The sequence below is a fragment of the Bufo gargarizans genome, chromosome 2, assembly GCF_014858855.1.
Source record: "Bufo gargarizans isolate SCDJY-AF-19 chromosome 2, ASM1485885v1, whole genome shotgun sequence".
NCBI lineage: Eukaryota > Metazoa > Chordata > Amphibia > Anura > Bufonidae > Bufo > Bufo gargarizans.
The window spans coordinates 253,568,535-253,590,732 of NC_058081.1; the positions used below are offsets into that span (position 1 = coordinate 253,568,535).

The following is a 22,198-nucleotide window of genomic DNA, read 5'->3' on the forward strand; positions in this document are numbered from 1 at the left end:
ACCTGTTCTAATAAACGCTTATACAAGGAAGTCCCCACCAACAGAGTGGAGTGGGTGTCAGCAGTAAGTTTGTGTTGACGTCACTGAATATTTTTCCCTTCCTCTGATCCATTATAACAATAACCCCCAGAAAACGGATCCTGTCTGTGCAGCATCCACCTTCACTCGGTAAGCATTTGGTTAGTAATCCACCAGTATTGCTTAAGCCCAAAAAAAATAGGAGTGGATACAAAACAGAAATGACACGTGAATGGAATATTTGCATGTCTTCTGTGTTTTGTATCCACTTCTGCTTTTGGCTACCAAATCATTAGCAAATTTGGATGCAAAATAGGGACCATGTCATGCAGACCTTACAGCTGTTACATAGACAGGATCCATTGTGTGTCTGATTTTTCCTTCCTTCTGACAGATCAGAAGTAGGGTCAAATAAATGATGATGTCAGCCAGGCTGAAAGGCAAAATAGTGGCCAAGTCATGAAGTGGGGACAGTAGGAACAGGATGAGAAGTCCACAGAGTGGCCATATGACATAGTGGTAAGGTGGAAGAAGCATGAGGAGATCACAGAGTGGCCCAATGATAAAATCTGGAGGTATCAGCAGAATCAGGAGGTGGCCACAGTGTGGCACGGTGACAGTGTGGAGGTGGCAGAAGCATCAGGAGGAAGCCACAGGGTGTCACAAAGACTGTAGAGGTGACAGCAGCATCAAGAGGCCACAGAGTGGCACAATAACAGAGCATGGAGGTGGCGGCAGCAGCATCAGGAGGAGGCCACAGAGTGGCACAATGACAGTGTGGAGGTAGCAGGAGCATCAGGAGGCCACAGAGTTGAACAATGACAGTGTGGAGGTGGCAGCAGCATCAGGAGGCCACAGAGTGGCACAATGACAGAGTATGGAGGTGGAGACAGCAGCAGCATCAGGAGGAGGCATAATGACAGTATTGAGGTGGCAGTAGCATCATAAGGAGGCAACAAAATGTCACAATGGCAGAGTGTGGAGGTGGCAGCATCAGGAGGTGACAGAGTGGCAAGGTGACATAGTGTTGAGGTAGCAGCAGCATCAGGAGACCACAGAGTGGCAAGGTGGCATAGTGTTAATGTAGCAGCAGCATCAGGAGATCACAGAGTGGCAAGGTGACATAGCGTAAAGTCGGCAACAGCATCAAGACACCACAGAGTGGCAAGTTAACATAGTGTGGAGGTGGCAGCAGCATCAGGAGACCACAGAGTGACAAGGTGACATAGTGTGGAGATGGCAGCAGCATCAGGAGATCACAGAGTTGCAAGGTGACATAGTGTGGAGGTGGAAGCAGCATCAAGAGACCACAAATTGGCAAGGTGACATAGTGTGGAGGTGGCAGCAGCATGAGGAGACCACAGAGTGGCAAGGTGACATAATACCAGAACCAGCTAAAGATGGTGGGTGAAAGAAGGAGCACTTGGCATCAGATGTGTGGCATCAGGCGGGTGGCAGCATCAGAATATTAGCTGAGGCAGGTAGCCATAATAAACTGATTTCTTTTGTAAAAGTGTTGGTGTAGCACCATGGATGATCTAGTCTGATGCATCAGGCATTGGTGGGTGGAAATCTTGGCTGATCCATGCCTGATTCATCTTGACAAAGGTCAGTCTCTCCCTATTTTGGGTGGACAGGCGAGTTCTTCTTGTGGTAACTATGGCCCCCGCCACACTAAACACCCACTCTGATGCCACACTACTGGCAGGGCAGAACAGCTTTTCCTGGGCAAACTCTGACTATTGCGGCCACAAATCCAGTTTGGCTGCCAAATAGTCCAGCGGATCTTCAATGTGGGGTGGCAGGGTGCTGTCCAAGTATGCCACTACCTGCTTGTTCAGGTCATGCTTCACTAGACAAGTGAAGAAAGCTGCTCTTCAGCAAGATAGATACTACCTGTCACTAAACATTTTTTTTTTTAACAGAAACATCAAGAAAGAGACTTACTTTTTGTTGGGTCAAAGATCATGTATCCATGCCCAGGAGAGGGGGCAATAGAATAAATTTACTTAAAAAGAAGGAATTACAGTGGATCTTTATATTCAACACATTGAGACCAAATGGGTCTTTGGTTTGGGTGGTTTGCCCTTTAGGAATCCCGAGGCATTATGTGTTAGGTAGTATGTGTTTGTTTGGGACAAACTAATAAATTATTTTATTTTTCACTATATAATTATGTATTTTTTATTTCCTTTTTTTTACTTTTCACAGATATCCATACACAAGTTTCACTGAGATAGAGTGACAGATGTTGAATCTGGTATACACTCACTTGGTGTTGGCGCAGACCTGGTTAATGTGAATAATTTCCTGTTGTGAAAAATATTTGTATGTATCCAGACTGCAATATGGAGTTATAGATGGTTCGGCTTATATGGTGTGTAATAACATGTATGTAATGGAGGAGATCCCTCCTCGACTGTACTTTTGGATCCGGAGGATTATGGGGATAGATATGGCATTCAGTTGTCGAGGTCTGCCCACTTTTGCCTTCCGTATGTTGGAGACAGCATGCACTTGACAGTGAACAGCTGGTCCCGACAGTGGTCCGTACACAGAACAATCTATATGTATGCACAATGTGAATGATATTGGTCTATAAGGTAGTTGCTGAGATACATTGTTGCCTGAACGTTTGGGCTGCAACAAGTGTGGGCATAGACCTTAATTAATATGGCCAACGAATGCAAGAATCCATCTGCGCATACTCTGAAGTTCCGTGTCATCACAATGACGTGGATGATTTGTATGCAATCCGGGGGAGATTGCTGGTTACTTAACCTCAGCGAATAACAATTAATAGCACTTGGCACTTTTTTGGTTTTTAACCCATTGTATCCTAGTACACATAAGCATTTGCACTTTTTATATGTATTTTTATGATATCGTATTTCTATATAGTATTTGATGAATTGTGTATATATGGTATGTACATCACAAATAAGTTGCAACACTAGATTAATGGTACAGAGACACTTTATTTATTTTGTTGTAATCATGATATAATATTGATGTATTAAATGGTTAAAAGTTTTATGTTTTGTAATGATCATGTGACACTTTATTAATGATGTGGGGGTATATATTTTGTCCCTTTTATTGCTTGAGAAAGGCTCAATTGTGGAGCCGAAACGTCGCTACACCATGGGTGAATACATTTTCGTCATTTATTTTATCCTGTGTTGGAGTGCTGCTCTTTTTTAGACATTATACATTTTGGTAAGCTTCATTCCCCAGAGCGTGCACCCGGCCATTTTCCTTTAATACCCCTTTCTGTCGCATCACATCTCAAATTCAGAAGGAATGCTTTTAAATAAACAATAATAATATTGTAGTGATCCTATCCTTCATAATAGGCATGTGGATAATTGCCTCAAATGAATCTAAATTTTATTTCCATTTTTGATATGTAGAAGGCAGTCTGTAAATTACTGCACCAGGTTTATCAAGCAGCTTCCTGCAAAAAAAAATTACCTTCAAATTACTCAAAAGTTATTTTATAACGCTTCAGTGATTTAATAATTACAATCAAATTGAGTAATTTCAAATGCCATTGAGACAATGAAACTAAAACATTCTCAATTTCAACCTTTCACCAAAAGAGATGTCAACCGTGAGTGCTGAGTGAGATAGAAAATTATAATTGGTGTCGTTTGCAATTGATTTGATGTCAAAATGTTCTGAGGTCGCCATCATTATAGTTGCTAAAAGGGCAAAGACAGATACACAAAAGTTAAAACTTATCATATAATATAGGCTTTACACAATGGTGTACAATATCCACAATAGGTCACTGGTCCCTAGTTAACAATTAGTAACCAAATTATTAATTTTTTGTAATGAGTTTTAAAGATAGAAAACTCACTAACCCTTTTAATCATCTCAATTTCTTAATTAGCATATAGATATACATAAGGGAAAACATGCCACTTTGGTGAAATGTCAAATCTTAATCAGGGCATGTTTAATGTCACTGTGAACAATTACAAATTTACTAAAAAAGTGTATCACAGAGTAAACTAATATGTTTTTTCAAACTACAGCTCCACTGCAAAATTGCATCTAAAATCAACATTGACAACTTGATAATACTCTGGCCGATATTTTACACCTAACTGACCATTCTATGATTAACATCTCTTATGTAGAGTTATTTTAGTGTTTTCAGTCATCAATTTCTCAGTTTTTTTTAATTATTTTTAGATTTATGCCAGTATATTGCTTCTACATTTTCAGAATGGAAACTAATAAATAATACATCATACTGACTAAAGCAAGGTATTGAGAAAATATAACTAAATGACAATACCGACAGGTACAATAATAAAGCCTATGGCATTCAAGACTTCAAAGGGAAGCACTTGTTACATTGAAGTAGCTTGCATTGTGGACATTGAAACCCCTAGTGAAAATGCTTCTGTTATCTGGACAATCCAGACATTTATCACATTAAACTGTCTCTATGGTTTGCACAAGTTTTTCTATTATTTTTCATTAGTCACAGTAACTGCTTCTAAACTCAAATGTGGATCTTTCCACTATATTTACTACTGTACTATGAATTCATTTTTCCTCATTTAATGCTCAAATAAAAGTTATGCAATTATTTAACACTTAGGGAGCCATTTATCAAACAGAAATATGCCTAAATTAGGCTTATTTTTGTTGCATGTTGCGGCACAAAGGTCCTTTGCACTTCAATCTGCGACTTCTCCCCACTCACACCAGGTCTAAAAAAGGGTATGTGGTGTGTAGTGTTGGTTAAGCACCAAAGTGCTTGTGCGCTCAAGTAATACACCTTGGGATGCTCAGGTGCTCTACTGAGCACAATAGAAGTCAATGGTAGGACCAGAGCATTAACGCTCTACTGAGCACAATAGAAGTCAATGGTAGGACCAGAGCATTAAACCAGGCACCCCCTGCTCTTAAAAGGGGAGGGTGTCTGGTTCATAGGAAAAGGTCAGAAATTGATGGCAACACCACTGAAATGGTTCAGGAACAGCATGTGAAGGATGTCTGGATGCATCTTGGAACCCCAGGTCGCTGCTGGAAATGATGTTGTCCGAGTAGTACGTCACTTTTACCAAACTGAAGATAAAATCGATTTTAGAGGAAAAATTGTTAGGAAAAATTATTTCCTGTATTTGTACTTGTATATAAAGTGCAAGTGCTGCCAAAAATTACAAGGAAGAGGCACTCCGATACAACCTGTATATATAACATAAAGGAGGGCCTCATTAACATTGTGGTATAATTGTTCAGGTAGTGAGACTTCTACACTCATAAAGCCTATGCATTAAGGGAAAGCTAATACAACCTGTATATATCACATAAAGGAGGGCCTCATTCACATTGTGGTATAATTGTTCAGGTAATGGGACTTCTACACTCATAAAGCCTATGCACTAAGGGAAAGGGCAGCCAAAAATTACAAGGAACCGACACTCCAATACACCCTTTATTACACATAAAGGACGGTATCATACACACCCTTGAAAAATTATGAATGATGGCCCACTGGTGACCCTCTAAAACATTATGAGTGAGGGCCTGCTGCCGAGCTGACCATCTAAAATATTTTGTGTGCAAGAGCTTGCTGCCCAGCTGACCATCTAAAAATTTTGTGGGTGAGGGCCTGCTGCCGAGCTGACTATCTAAAAATTTAGGGGTGAGGGTTTACTGCTAAGCTAACCCTCTAAAACATTATGATTGATGGCCTGTTGGCAACCCTCAAAAACATTATAGGTGAGAGCCCGCTGCTGAGCTGACCCTCTAAAACATTAGGAGCTAGGACAGCCTAATAAGCATGTTGAAGTATGAAGGAGGAGGAGGAAGAGGACGAGAAAAGGGAGATTGAACTATAAGCCTTTTTTAGTGGTGGAAGGGGTGCATGGGAATACAGTGTATTCATTACACCATGAAAGCCACATTAAAAGTGCCTTTATAATCAGCCGCTTTCCTCTGGTTGAGTAGAGAAGTCAGGGGCAATCCAGGCCTTATTCAGTTTTATAAGAGTCAACCGGTCAGCATTTTCAGTTGACCTACGGATGCACTTATCAGTTATTATGCCCCCAGCATACACGCTCTGACAAAATTCTGGCAGCGGGGCAGGCCAGCACCTCCAAGGCATAGAGTGCCAGTTCTTGCCACGTGTCCAGCTTGGACACCCAATAGTTGTAAGGTACACATGGATCACTGAGGACGCTGACACGGTATGCTAAGTACTCCTTCACCATCTTCCAAAATGTTTCCCTCCTTTTGACACTAGGCCGAGCATCAGGTTGAGGGTGCTGGCGGGGTGTCATGAAACTGCCCCAGACCTTGGAGAGTATTGTTCTGCGTCTGTTGGAACTGCTGTGTGCTCCCCTCATCTCCCCTCCTCGGTTGGCCAAGGAACTACGTACTCTGCAGCCAGCGTTGTCAGCTGGAAATTTCTGGAACAATTTTTTCACAAGAACCTTCTGGTATTGCACTATTTTGCTCATCCTCTCCACCACAGGAATGAGAGATGAGAAGTTCTCCTTTTAGCGGGGGTCGAGAAGGGTGAACAACCAGTAATAACTGTTGGCCAAAATGCGTACAATGCGAGGTTCACGGGAAAGGCAGCCTAACATAAAGTCAGCCATGTGTGCCAGAGTCCCAACAGACAAAACTTTGCTGTCCTCATCAGGAGGATGACTCTCAATCTTCTCATCCTCTTCCACCTCTTCTATCCATCCATGCTGAACAGATGGAATTAAACTTCCATGGGTAATACCCTCTGTAGCTAAGGTAACCATATCCTACTCCTTTGCCTCCTCCTCCTCCTGAGAAGACAAACTGAGGGTGGTCTGGCTATCACCCTGTGTACTTTCTTCCCCCATTTCCACATGCAAAGTCTTAATTGTGAGCAACGAGCATTTAAGTAGACACAGAAGTGGGATGATTATGCTGATAATAGCGTTATTGCAGCTCACTATCTGTGTTGATTCTTAAAAGTTGCGTAAAACCTCACAGAGGACAGACATCAATGCCCACTTGACAATTGTGAAGAGCGGAAGCTGCCCTCCACTGCTCACAAAGCCTGGCCAATATGTGGAACGTTGAGTTCTAGTGTATGCTCACAACGCACAACAGTCGATGAGCTAGTAATTGAAAAAGCAGCGGAAGCTGTCAATGACTTGCAGAAAATGGGCACACACGCGGCAAGCCTTCACCAGTAGCTCAGGTAAATTGGGGTAGGTTTTGAGAAACTGCTGAATCACTAGGTTGAACATGTGGGCTGGGCATGGTATGTATGTGAGCTTGCCGAGCTCCAAAGCCGCCACCGAGTTACGGCCATTATCAGACACAACAATGCCTGGTTGTAGGTTGAGTGTTGAGAGCCACAGCACAGTCTTGTCCCTTATCCTCTGCCACAGCTCTGCGGTGGTATGCTGTTTGTCACCTAAATAGATCAGTTTAAGCGCGGCCTGTTGCCGCTTCCACACTGCAGTGCTACACTGCTTCCAGCTACTGACTGATGGCTGACTGGTGCTGCAAGATGATAATTCAGAGGTGGAAGAGGAGGCATAAGAGGAGGAGAAGGGGGGATTGTAGCCACTAACGTAGGTGGCGGTGGAAACCCTGATGGAAGTAGGGCCCGCAATCCTTGGCGTCGGTGGCATCTTTGCCATCCCAGGGAACGACTCGCTCCCGGCTTCCACAACGTTCACCCAGTGTGCCGTCAGGGAAATGTAGCGTCCCCGGCCAAAAGCACTTGTTCATGTGTTAGTCGTTAAGAAGACCTTCCCAATAACTGCGTTGGTCAGGGCACTGGTGATGTTACTGGACACATACTGGTGTAAGGCTGGGACTGCACACCGTGAAAAATATTGGCGGCTGGGGACAGAGACCCGTGGGACAGCTGCCGACATTAGGCTGCGGAAAGCCTCAGTGTGCACAAGCCTAAATGACAACATTTCCAGTGCCAGCAATTTGGAAAAATGCGCATTTAGTGCTATGGTCTGTGGGTGGGAGGTTGGGTATTTGCGCTTTCGTTCAACGGCCTGGGGTATAGACTTCTGTACGCTGCGCTGGGACACAGAAGTAAATGTGCTAGCTGAGGTCCAGGTGATTGGTGGGAGGCATCAGGGGCTGCTTCTTGGACAGGGGATTGGCCAGCACGTAACACAGGTGAAGAGGCAGTGGTGTGACCCGCTGACACAGATTGTTGACCACCTATTAGGGTGCTTTGATGCCATGTGGCAGATCATGCTGGTGGGGGGTGAGCTTTCTAGTGTTCATGACTGTGCATATTTTGGTACGGCACAGGTTACAAATGACAATTATTTTATCGTTCGCCCTTTCCACAAAAAAGTGCCAGACTGCGGAACACCTACTCCTTGGCAAGGGAGATTGTTGCTAGGGGATGCTCCGGGGAACAGTTGGGGGCCTGTTTAATGTGGCCTGCCTTCTTTCTTTTGCCACTCCACTCCCTGTTGTGGTTCTGTGGATCCTTCCCCCTCTGTACTGCTGTACTTGCTTGGCTTGCCACCTTCCCAGGTTGGGTCAGTTCTTTGTCCAGCACCTCCTCTTCCACTTCCTCACTCTGGCCATCCTCCTGACTTGTTGATCTAATAACAACCTCAGTTATTGACAACTATGTCTTTTCCTCATCATAAACCTCTTGAGACACTAATTGCGATTGACTTATTGGCAAATGTCTCTCATCATCATAATCCACCTCGTGAAACACTAATTGCCGTTCCCCAACATCATCTTCTTTTAACTGTGGATGCTTGGTAATCAGGGCACAAGATCTCTTCATGTTCCTCTTCAAGCAGGCTTGGCGAGAGGTACAAATTAAGGAATGGCGATTAAAACAGCTCCTCAGAATATCCGAGTGTGAGATCAGATGTTTGCCAAGCATCTTCATGGTGGGTGGAAGGATTATGAGGGTGAGGATTCTGTTGACCAGATTCTTGGCTACTGAGACTGGACTTTGTGGAAGACAGGGTGGTGCTTAACCAACTGGAAGCTTTATTTGCTGCAATCTAACCAACCACCTGGTCGCACTGGTCTGACTTCGAGAGCCGTGTCCTGCACCTCCCTGCAAACTGGGACATGAAGCTTGGTATTGTGGATGAGTGTGTTTCTTGTGCTCCGGCAGCAGGTACAGTTTCACGACGCCCAGGGCCAAGACCTCTGCGTGCACCATCAGCTGCATGGCCACTTCCTCATTCATTTTTCACGGCCTTTGCTGTGTGCGCCGTGACACTGGTGCCATGCTTGCTACTGCCGGTAGCAACATGTTGCTGTCATGGCATGTGGTGGCAGTGTCTCGGCTTTGGCTGTATGCACCGTGACAAGGTTGCCACGCATGCTGTTGCCGGGGGCAATGTTGTGGCTGGAGTGTGCACTTCCCCTTTAAGTTGTAGCCTTCCCCTGTCTGGTGCAGTAATGATTAACTACCTTGCTGGGTGTGGTCACTAGGTGCTTCTTATACCTGTGGCTTAAGGTCAGGAGTCAGTTGTACTCCAGCCTTGGTGTGTGCTGGAGTTATGCTCCTTGTCTGGATGTTCCATCTTTCTGTGTGAGGGCCACCTAGTGGGACATCGATGTCTCCAGCGATGTCTTCCCATTCTATACTCCATGTTCCCCTACCTTACCTGTGTGGATGTTTGGTGTGGGTGTATGTTCAGGGTTTGGTGTCTCATCTTGTTGTTGTTACATGTCCGGTAGTTGGCGTTTTATGTCCAGCATGTATGCAAGTCGTACCCTGTTAGTTGTGTCTCCGTAAGGGGGCTCCATGGTTTCCCAGAGGGGTGAACCAGAAGCCAAGTCTGGGTGCTGTTGCTGGAATGCTGGTTCCTGTGTGTCAGTATGTACTGCATCCGCTTGGTGTTTGGATTGCAGTACGTTTGTATGGATTCCAGTTTACCTTGGTGTGGTGTTTATCTGTCATTCCACTTGGCTTTCTTTCCCTGCTGCTAGGCCATTTGAGACTCCTGTTCATCCGTGTCTGGGAAGAACAGGTCACCTCTCCCCTGCTAATATATGAGGGATTATCAGGGCAACTCAGGGCCAAAGGTATACTGGGTATGAGCCGTCCACCCAACCAGGTCCGCTCATACGGTGAGGAGTTAGGGTAAGGATAGGGACGCTGTAGAAGGTGACCTGCTCCCTGATCCTGACCTAGCTGCTTCCGTATTATACCTTACATTGTACGGTGGGGGGTTTCCCCTACTCCCCACCGTGACACCCTTACTGCTCGCCTTGCGCATATTAAATGGTATCTATGCTTGCAAGTATGTCACACATACAGTAGTGCAGGTTTTGTAAGTGTATGCACAAATAAAGTACACAGAATGTCACATATTTTTACCATGCGCACGTGTTAAACAGGAGGTATAGTGCAAGTAATGTTGCTGTCACCACCGCCTAATAAAAAGTTACACTGAATGAATGTCACTGATAGTTAGGATACGCACAAGTTAAACAGCAGGTATAGCACAAATAAATGTCTCTGTCACCACCGGCTAATAAAAAATTACACTGATTTAATGTCACTGATATTTAGGATGCACAAACAATATACAGAAGGTAAAGCACAAGTAATGCTGCTGTCACCACCGGCTAATAAAAAATTACACTGAATTAATGTCACTGATATTTACGATGGGCAAATGTTATACAGGAGATGTAGTGCAGGTAATATCGCTGCCACCAGCAGCAAAAAAATTAGACTAAGTGTCACTGATATTTCGGATACGCAAATGTTATACAGGAGATGTAGTGCAGGTAATGTAACTTTACGCAGCGGATACCATCTATAGAAAAAATACACTGGATGTCACAGATATTTTTTGGCTGTGCACACGTTACACAGAAGATGTAGCGCAGATAATGTCACTGTCAACAGCAGCAAAAACAATTACACTGAATATCACTGATATTTCAGATGTGCTAAGGTTATACTCGAGATGTAGTGCAGGTAACGTCGCTGCCACCAGCAGCAAAAATATTTGACTGAATGTCACTGATATTTCGAATACGCAAATGGAGGTGACATACAAGTGATGTAGCACAGGTAATGTAACTGTCCGCAGAGGACGCCGTCTTCAGAAAAAGTACACTGGATGTCCCAGATATTTTTAGGCTGCGCACACGTTAAACAGGAGAAGAAGCGCAGATAATGTCGCTGTCTGCAGCGGCCAAACAATAGAAAGCTATTTAGCGCAGGTTGCGCTAAAATATATATATTGCTGCCAGATACAACTATAGTCCTTAAAAGGACTTTTGAGTCTCTAACAAGTTTTAGCAATTTAGTGCAGGTCGCACCAAAAATATATATTGCTGCTACACACAATAGTCCTTGAAAGGACATTTGGGTCTATAACAAGTATAAAAACGAAAATATTCCTATGTCACTCACTACACTATCTCTCTCTTCTGCTCTCCAGCTCTCCCTGACTTAGACTGAGCCGAACACGTGTCATGGGGTGCATAGCACCCGATGACGCGTTCCGGCTAGCCAATTACTGTAATGCAAGTAACCAACATGGATATGGCATTACAGTGAGGGGAAGCACTTACCTGCACGTTTATTGGCTGCGTAGCAGCCAACAAACGTGCGGGTAGGAGACTCGAGCATCGCTCTCGAGCACACGTGGTATTCGGCCGAACACCACAATGTGCCAAGCATCAAGATGCTTGAGTAAAATTTGTGTTTGGCCCAGCATGCTTGCCCAACACTAGTGGTGTGGGCCTGGAAGGGGACAAGTTGGCAGGTCTGTCTCATTTGCCAATTTCTTTTCCTGTTTTAGACATAGAAAATTGCAGGAAGCTGTCTTACATTTAGAAGTTGCAGAGGATCCACCGAAGTTATGAAGAGGCCGGTGCCTCTACACAACTGTGGCGGACCCACCATCTAAAACGCTGGTCTTAATAAATGTGCCCCTTAATTTTTATTCCATGTGGTTTTCAAGGTTTCTGATGAGTGGAAACATTTAAAGTTATAAGTCACATGGCACACCAAAATGGGGGGTAAATAGATCAGAATATATGGCAAATTGTTCTGAAACAGGGAACGGCAGTTAGTGATTCACAGTTTCGCATTGAAGAATGAGGAGGTTTGTGAAAATTAAGAAATCTTTGACAGCTTTGAATCTGCTTTTAATTATAGTTATAGACATGTGTGTCCAGGATTCTGCTGCCTTCTCCATGCAAACTGCCCTATATGTGCTTTTATCCCTATCTATAGCCTGTGTGAGCTGTCTTCCTTGGATTATCTCCTCCCATATCACACATCTGCTCTATGAAATCTCCTGCTGCGATTTCTAACACATTTTTTTCCATTGAAATGCTTTTGGTTAAATGGGGAAGGTATTTTTTAACTTGGAGATTTTAATTATTTAATAAAACTTTAACTTTTTTAACTAAGGGGGACCTTGACCATGGCTATCTTTTGATCGCTTCTATAATGTGCATGTGCAGTACAGTATATTATACTGTCAGTGCTATACTGACAGGCACCAACAGGCTATATAAGAAAGGCACAGCCTAATATGAATAGACTATATATACCACGAAAAAAAAGTGGTAGCCTACCCTAAGGCCCATGAGTGACCACTGTTAAAAGGCATATTGGCAGTCACTAAAAGGTTAATAAAGTATATTGCAGAGTTTCAAAATAGTATATGTTCTACTGATTTGTACAAGCAGTTAGAATGATATGTATGCATTGAATGCATTCATAATCTTGAAATACACATAGGTATAAATGTATTTGGAAGATGTGACTTTCTGATTTGTACTATAAATATCATGCATTTGTCCAAGATTTATTATTCCAGGGCAAAAGATGGAAAATATTTCTATAAGCCAGCTCTGCACAGGTAATATTCCACATTCAGTATAGTAAATAAAACAAATTATTGATCTAAAAATAAACATTTCATTGTCTTATGATTACTACCATCTTTCCAGTAGATCTGATAGAGCATATTATTACATCCATGCTACTGGATTATCCTGGTCCAGTTTATTGGAAAGTGTCATTCTAGGATATCTTAATATTTTATTTCACATTGCATCAGACAGAAGTGCATCTTGTTGAAATATTAGGAGAGATGAAGCCTATAAGTAAATGTTAGATACAAAGCAATAAAAGAATAGAAGACCCTAGAGAATACCAGTGGGAAGTATATGTGACAGCAGTAAATGACAGCAGTAAGTTCTCAAAGTTATCAGACTGAAATACACTGGGTAACAGAATAGACAACAATGCATAATACTAAAGTATAAGAGGAAAAAGGCAGAAAATATGGCAAGGACAGGGTTATCAACTAAATTGTAATTTGTTAAGTTTTGTACTTCTCTGCAAGTTCAATGAAAATTCAGTTTTCAGCTGCTGGGTGGAGTTATTCTTTAAGCCTGAACTGCTGAATGTCTCACCATTTTTTTGCTCTAAAAATTTTATTTTGTCTCAAGAAATGACACATTTTCAAACTTTATTTGATTTCTTATAATTGAATGTAGTATAACAACATATATTGAAACATAAGTAATTTTATTTTTTATTTCAATATTGAATAGTCTGGAAACTGGTTTATAATCCTCAGATACAAGACACAGTATTCTGGGTCCCTATTGAAACATTTTATCATTATTTTTGTAATCGATTTGGAAGACTATATTTGACATACTTGAATCATTTTATGACTCCAGCAACATAAAAAAAGAAATTTACTATTTTAATATTGTTTTTATCACTTTGTTCCAAGCATGCTTCAGTTGTTTAAGGCTAGTTCATTTTTCCAATATACAATAGAAACTCAAAAAATATAGATTAAGATTCTGGGCAGGGTACTTCCTGATTTAGATTAGGAAGGCAATATCTATCACAATTTAGACTGTCAATCACACAGTCATGTATATTCATCAGTAGAAAAAAGAAGCACACAATTAGGGTGCATTTACAACCACATGTATTTTGCAGTCTGCAAAATGCAGATCTGTAAAATATGGATGATGTCTGTGTAATGCCCATGTTGCATCCTTTTATTTTTGTGGACCCATTATAACGATGCCTATTCTTGTTCACTAAACAGACAAGAATAGGACATGTTTTATCTTTTTTTGTGGAACTAGGGATCTAACATAAGGGTGTAGGCAGCACATGGTGTGCTATCTTCATTTTTTAATGCCCCATTGAAATGAACAGGTCCAGAAGCAATATGGTCGTATGAATGAAGCCTTACTTATAGGTGTGCATTAAATAATGTGTTAACCTCTATACATTTCAATAAAAATGAATGGGCTTCACCGGGTCTTCTTAAGCCATCAATGTTTTATTGTTGAAGGTTCAACCATAGGACTACTGACAATAGCCACAACCCTCCCTTAGTTCTCTGGCCCATTCAATGTTCACAAAGACACAGAACTATATATACAATTGTGGGACTGATGCTCAAAACACGCTTTGTGGCCACCTCCACAGTGGTCTCCGAGATTAGTTCTGAAACAAAGTGTGATTACACATTAAGGCTCAGATTTTTTTGTTCTAGAAACAGAGTTTTAATTTGGGTGTGTTTGGTATTGTATTTCAGTTATTTTTCACTTGATGAGTGGTGTTGAGCTGTATTGCTATATAGTATAAAGACAAGAGTGACATTGTTTCTAGAAAAAAGAAATACCTTTTTTTCCTACTAGGCAACAAGAGAGCAGTTGGTGCTTCACCTACTTATATATACATATTACAGTTTAGTGTAGATCATATGTAGGATATGGCATTCTCCATTCATACCCTGGATATGTCTGGACCATACTGATCATTTATACTGTATCTATTAGAAAAATAATCTGTTACATCATCTATTGCATTCTCTAGTATGGAGGTATCTATCTTGTGTCTACAAAAAATAAAGCAACCATTCTCAGACTTTGCTCCAATATTTCCCCATCTTATTTCCTTGTAACTCTCTCCATCAAGGACAACATAATTATGTGAACAGTTCTACTTTTGCTACAACAATGACCAAGATGAATATAACACAATTGTATTAATAACTCTGAGACCTCATTAGGATATGAGGATGCTGACAAAAATCATTCTCCCATGCTGAAATCTGTAGATCAATAAGTTGCAAGCTAGATTACTCTGGATTTTACAGCAGCAACAGTTATTCATACATCATATGTGCTACTGAAGAAAAACAACAACTATGTGTGTGTAAATACAGTATCACAGATTAAACTAATAGATTATGAGACTAATTATTCAATGCAAATCATTGGACGCCCATCTGCACATTTTGACCATGCTTAGCTGATCACATTGCTAGGTAGGGCATGGGGGAGCCATATAAACATGCCATTTGTGGAGCTTTCATAATCAGGAGTAGTGTAAATATGACATTTTATTCTGCCATAGTCTGCTCCTGCAAGTGCCCTGCAGGAAGTGCTTTATTGTGAAGTGCTCTCTACATTAAGCTGCTTTGCAGTCCCGCCCCTCTGCTCTGAGACAGGTGTAGCGTTCAACCAGGAGATCACTACAGCTATCACTTAGACAATGAAGCTTCACATCCAGTGCACTTAAGAGTAGAATAGAATGTCATATACTCATTACTCTTATTTTTTTTTAAAAGATTCACAAAACCTTTGTCCCACTTTCCCTAGCCCTTACCTAGTTATGTCAGCAGTTAAGCATGTCAGTACTGCTGACAGATTCTCTCTAAGAAGTTAATAAACTATTAATATATTTTTCACTTTGTAAATGTCCTAGACTTGAGTAATAGCACATATCATATCTACCATTTTAGTGATGGCAAATATAGTGATCTATTACAACCTAAACATTGCATATAAAGAATTGAGTACATAAGAATGGTGTATATAAGGATTCACAGAGATGAATTTACTTAATTCTGAGATACTATTTTACCCATAATAATATTTTAAAAAATCTGTCCACTCTGAGGTCCTCTTTACAGACCCTTTCTTTCTTGACAAAAAAGAGATACATTTCCTATTGTGAAACTGTACTTTTACTGTAAGAGCTAGGAAGTTATAGATTGGTTTAACAAAGATATCAATATTAGGTCACATTGCTAAGAAACATCATTGTTTAGACTTTTGGCTGGAAAATCACTTTGCAATGCCTATGGTTGATGATTAACAACATTTTGTGGATTTTCAAGGCATTGCAAAGGCTTAAATGGCCAAATTAGCAGAAAAATCTGTGGACAAAGTATGGCTTCCATGTAGAATTGCTTGTGAATATGCTATGCATGTGCTGGCCATGTGATCATGGCCTCAGCAGTAACAAATACTACAAACCGGATTCCCAAAAAGTTGGGACACTAAACAAATTGTGAATAAAAACTGAATGCAATGATGTGGAGATTGCAAATGTCAATATTTTATTTGTAATAGAACGTAGATGACAGCTCAAACGTTTAATCCGAGTAAATGTATCATTTTAAAGGAAAAATACGTTGATTCAAATTTTCACGGTGTCAACAAATCCCCAAAAAGTTGGGACAAGTAGCAATAAGAGGCTGGAAAAAGTAAATTTGAGCATAACGAAGAGCTGGAAGACCAATTAACACTAATTAGGTCAATTGGCAACATGATTGGGTATAAAAAGAGCTTCTCAGAGTGGCAGTGTCTCTCAGGAGCCAAGATGGGTAGAGGATCACCAATTCCCACAATGTTGCGCAGAAAGATAGTGGAGCAATATCCGAAAGGTGTTACCCAGCGAAAAATTGCAAAGACTTTGCATCTATCATCATCAACTGTGCATAACATCATCTGAAGATTCAGAGAATCTGGAACAATCTCTGTGCGTAAGGGTCAAGGCCGTAAAACCATACTGGATGCCCGTGATCTCCGGGCCCTTAAACGACACTGCAGCACAAACAGGAATGCTACTGTAAAGGAAATCACAGAATGGGCTCAGGAATACTTCCAGAAACCATTGTCAGTGAACACAATCCACAGTGCCATCCGCCGTTGCCAGCTGAAACTCTACAGTGCAAAGAAGAATCCATTTCTAAGCAAGATCCACAAGCTCAGGCGTTTTCACTGGGCCAGGGATCATTTAAAATGGAGTGTGGCAAAATGGTCAGATGAGTCACGATTCAAAGTTCTTTTGGGAAATCTGGGACGCCATGTCATCCGGACCAAAGAGGACAAGGACAACCCAAGTTGTTATCAACGCTCAGTTCAGAAGTCTGCATCTCTGATGGTATGGGGTTGCATGAGTGCGTGTGGCATGGGCAGCTTGCATGTCTGGAAAGGCACCATCAACCCAGAAAAATATATTCAGGTTCTAGAACAACATATGCTCCCATCCAGACGTCATCACTTTTCAGGGAAGACCCTGCATTTTTCAACAAGATAATGCCAGACCACATTCTGCATCAATCACAACATCATGGCTGCGTAGGAGAAGGATCCGGGTACTGAAATGGCCAGTCTGCAGTCCAGATCTTTCACCTATAGAGAATATTTGGCGCATCATAAAGAGGAAGGTGCAACAAAGAAGGCCCAAGACGATTGAACAGTTAGAGGCCTGTATTAGACAAGAATGGGAGAGCATTCCTATTTCTAAACGTGAGAAACTGGTCTCCTCGGTCCCCAGACGTCTGTTGAGTGTTGTAAGAAGAAGGAGAGATGCCACACAGTGGTGAAAATGGCCTTGTCCCAACTTTTTGGGGATTTGTTGACACCATGAAATTCTGATTCAACATATTTTTCCCTTAAAATGGTACATTTTCTCAGTTTAAACTTTTTTTCCGTGATTTATGTTCTATTCTGAAAAAAAAATATTAGAAGTTGGCACCTCCACATCATTGCATTCAGTTTTTATTCACGATTTGTATAGTGTCCCAACTTTTTGGGTATCCGGTTTGTATTACTGTTGCTTCTGTTGAAAGCACATAACCTAAAAGGTTGCTTAAAATTTTAAACAAAATAAAAGGGGCTCTTTAGTGACAACGCTCATTTTTACTTTTACAACTGGTTTATAAATAAAAAAATATATATATTAGGTTCCCTTTGCAGTGCTGAGAAAGACTTTTTCTCTGTTGACAGTTGCCACAGATTTGAAGGAAATAACTATGATACGCTGGTATTCTGAGTGGATATAGGATTTCCAAAGAAAGACATACCACATGACCAGGTTGAAGAGTGGTTGCAAATTCGGGATGGTAAATATATTGGAAACCTTCTTCTGCAGTCAAGTTAGGATTAATTAAGATGGGTTGATGGGTCCTGCTGGGTCGCGGAAAACCCCTTTAAGGCAAATTGAGATATGTCTTAGTTTTTCCTTTTCATTTTATTCCTGGTTGAACTTTTAAGCCAGTTTAATAAATTTACAGAGAAAATAACTAAAACAAGCATGACTGGGATAAAAATGCTATACAATTCTCTAAAATATATATTTCAATTTACACTTTAAAGGACCCTCTTTTAAAAACAGAGTGACACCACGTGAATGGTCTCTAATACTGCATTTAATTCAGTTATTAAAGGTGTTTATATTTATGAACTGTTCAATAAAAGAAATGTGAGGCTAATGTTCTATAATTATTGTAAACAGTTCTTGGCAAAGCTTCTTGTTGCTGCCTGCCCAACATTTCTGCCAAAATCAAAGTTGCTTTCATGGCCAATAGATTTGAGCTTTTGTGTTGCGCTAGTTACATACTGTGCCTGGAAATATTTGAGTGTTATCAAAAGCTTCAAGAAATGTAACAATTATCAAACTGACTTAAGTGGTGAACAGAACATGGACATAAATGGTAAAGATATACTAGTAATACTTACGCAATAGACATTTTTAACAGTCCAAATCAATTGTGTAATTCTAAAAAGGATTTTGATAGATTATTGTAAAAGGCTCCATATGGAAATTTACAATGATGGAGCAATTATGTGTCAATGTGAACATGGTAAACTTTGTAATTGCTGTTGGACAATAACATGTTACCACTGGGTGAGGTGTTATAACCTTCTATCCATGTTTCACATGAAAACAAAATGATTGCTAATGGTTATGGCAAATGCATTAATATAATTTGTAGATCTAATGCACTCTTTATGGCAGTCTTCCCGTGAAACAAGTCATCACTTGATAACCTTGTGCTACACACTGCTCTCTAGATTCATTGAAAAGAACATGCACAGAAGGCTGTTATCCATCACACACTACAAAACATTTATTGAGAAGCATTGGAGGTCCAGTGTAATCAACTCCATTGCTTCTACTAGTCCTTGATATGTTACTACAATAGTAAATGGACATATAAAAAACATATAGTAGCCAAAGTATGTATAATGCCTAGGTGTTCCAGTAATATGAGGTGGTAGATGACATTATAGCTTGTGCTCCAATAATAAATAAAAAAAATAAAAATTGTAAAAATGAGCATACGCCTCAACTTAAAGAGCTTATTCAATAAGTACTTTTTAAAGAACCAGCTAAAAAGTTATATTTACCTCACTGACCCCTTGTCCCACCCATTATCATGTTTCCTGGTCTTTTCTACCTGTTATCTCTCAAACACACAGAGAATGACCACTCAACCAATTACTGGATATAGCGGCGACCCACCTCAGGTAGTGACTGGCTGATCAGTCGACATTTCCTTTGTGTTGAGAGGGAACAGGAAGAAAAGACCGATATGGACCCAAGTTGTAGTAAGCAATTGTTGAGCTGAGTATTTTTTTTTTTTTTTTTAAAGAGTGACAATACTGCTCTAAATATCCTCGTACTGTGATATGCCTCTGTTTATTTATTTGCTTATTTGGCATCAGTTTATTATCCGTGTACCGTAAAACAAAACTAAATATATTATCTCATAGCTTAATCCCTATGTTTATTAAGAGTGTTTAGTGAATCGAAGATAAATTAACTCAGGTCTGAATTTCAGGTCCGAAAAATTTGATTCACCACAAAGCCGAACTTCTTTGCACTCCGTGGTAACGTATCTATTTTTCCTGAAAAGGCAGCAAAAAATAAACATACTCACCTCATTCATTTGCTCATGGAAAGGCTGCCTTGGCCTTCTTGATTAAAGCTACCACGTGAAATCCCGTGTGGCGTTAACGTGTAACGTCACCATGCTGGCGTGCTGGCTGGGCGCAGTGACATCATTAGTGATGATGTCACTGCACCTGGCCAGTGTGATGACGTCATTACATCACCATATGTGTCTTCAATCAAGATGGCCATGACGGCCTCTCCGCAAGCAAATGGATAAGGTAAGTATGCATTTTTTTTTTTCCAAGCATTTCCAAGAATGGAAGTGTAGATCCTCTTGTAATTAGGCACCTTTGACCTATGTTAGCGACATTTAGTTACCATACCATCGTTTCTGAGAAATATTTTGTTTTATTTTACAGTGAAAGATTTTCTATGCTACTAATAATCTGTATAACAAGAGATCTGTACTTATTATTACGTTCATATCAGACTTTATATCCAGAGTGGTGCCAGCAGCTTACAGTCATATCCTGGTAGTGTAAACCTTTAGCAATGGAATTTACCATTATCCTGTCCATTGTATTGACTCATACACATGCCCTAATCATTCATTATTTTGTATTACAAGTAGAAAACAGTAATGCAGATCAATGTGAAATATCATTTGTAATGGCTACTTGAGAAAATGAGACTTAAAAGTCAGTAGAAAATAGAAACAGCATTCAATTCAGTTGACAAATGAGAAAAAGTAGGGTCTGATTGCCGTGTATTTGGTATTTAAAAATAACTTTTACTGAGCTTCTAGTATTATATACGTTTACTTCCAATTCTTAAATTGTGTTTTTGAGTATTTGCATGTGTATCTGTAATTCTGCAAGAGAAAATGAACTGCATTGTTCAAAACGCAAGCATGTTTTTCAAGTGGGACTTGAAAATGAATTTCTTCAAGGAGGCAAATGTCACTTAACCATAATCCATTGTCTCTACACAACCCGAGCTCCGATATTTCCATCATATTCTGTACTCAGTTGGTTCTCTTTCATGTATCACTCTACATTTTATACAGGTACCTGTTTCAGCTGTACCCTGGTTGGGTGACTGGTTTAACTTTTTTATAGTCATCTTGCCAACACAAAGAATGGTCCCCTAGACAAAATTATGCCACTTATGCCATTCCTCTATTTAGATAGTAAGCTTTTATGGGCAGAGACGCCTCTCCTTTGTTTATACTGTACGCTAATTTCCCCTATTTAAAGTGTGGCTGAATTAGTAGATGCTATATAAGATATTATATTATAGATATTTTATTTAGTTTTTCTGATTAAAATCACCAAAGAAATGCTGACATTTATTGTAAAGGGGATATTCTCTGCTTCCACTAAATTGAATGTTTATTATCTAACAGCGTTCCAATTTTCTCTGCTGATTTGGAGCACTGATTTTGTAGGCCAGCTTGTTGGGATTTTACATGTGACATTCAAATCTTTGACAGTAGAATAACATATTGTGACTACAAGCTCAATCACTTCCTTGCCATACATATTTTTTTGTTCTAAGTGGCATTTTTTTAGTAGGGTTTTGCTGCCATGTGTCCTTGAATGCAATGTAGTAAATCTCAGTAAAGGCATACTTAAACTTGTATTCCCCTTGAAATAAGTATTCTGGAACATCTTGTTTTAGATCATTCCTACTAGAAAAGTAAGAATCGGTTGATGACTGGGTGTTATCAGTTGGGGGGTGTCCCTAGGCACACAATGACATGATGCCTGACTGACAAGGCCAGGCTATGTAGGCACTAGGCTATGTAGGTAATGCCTAGCTATAAATGTATGTATACATTTTTAGAAGGAATAACAAATCAAGGGAAAAATGCAGTGTTCTAATGAAAGATGCCCCAGAATTTCTATAATATGAAGAATTCAAGTAGATAATAAAACAGACCTGTTAGTAGATAAGACATGATGGCTTTAAATGCAATATCAAGTAAATTCTGCATTGTGGAGAATTTTGAGCATGCACAGTTTACTGTGAGAAGGCATCACCAAATACATTACTGCTTTGGAAATGACCCTGTAAATGTGTCTTGACTTTAAAAGGGACCTGTCTAGTGTTGATTGAGCATGCTAGGCCAAACAATAGTTTGGTTCAAGCATCTCGATGCTCGGCACATGGCGGTATTAAGACGAATACAGCATGTGCTCGAGTGCAATTCTCGAGTCTCCTCCCCACACG

The 22,198-nt window shown here is 40.5% G+C and overlaps 1 protein-coding gene across 2 annotated transcripts in view; it reads right to left on the minus strand.

Moving 5' to 3' along the window:
- Window positions 1-22,198, minus strand: part of TAFA5 (TAFA chemokine like family member 5) — a 579,109-nt gene that overhangs the window by 46,574 nt on the left and 510,337 nt on the right. Inside the window, exon 4 of one of the 2 annotated variants that reach the window (XR_006387627.1) lies at window positions 18,153-18,276. The exons of the other annotated variant lie outside the window; for it this stretch is intronic. The gene's annotated coding sequence lies outside the window, so the exon portion shown is untranslated. The remainder of the gene's footprint in view (window positions 1-18,152; window positions 18,277-22,198) is intronic. 2 annotated transcript variants of the gene reach the window in all.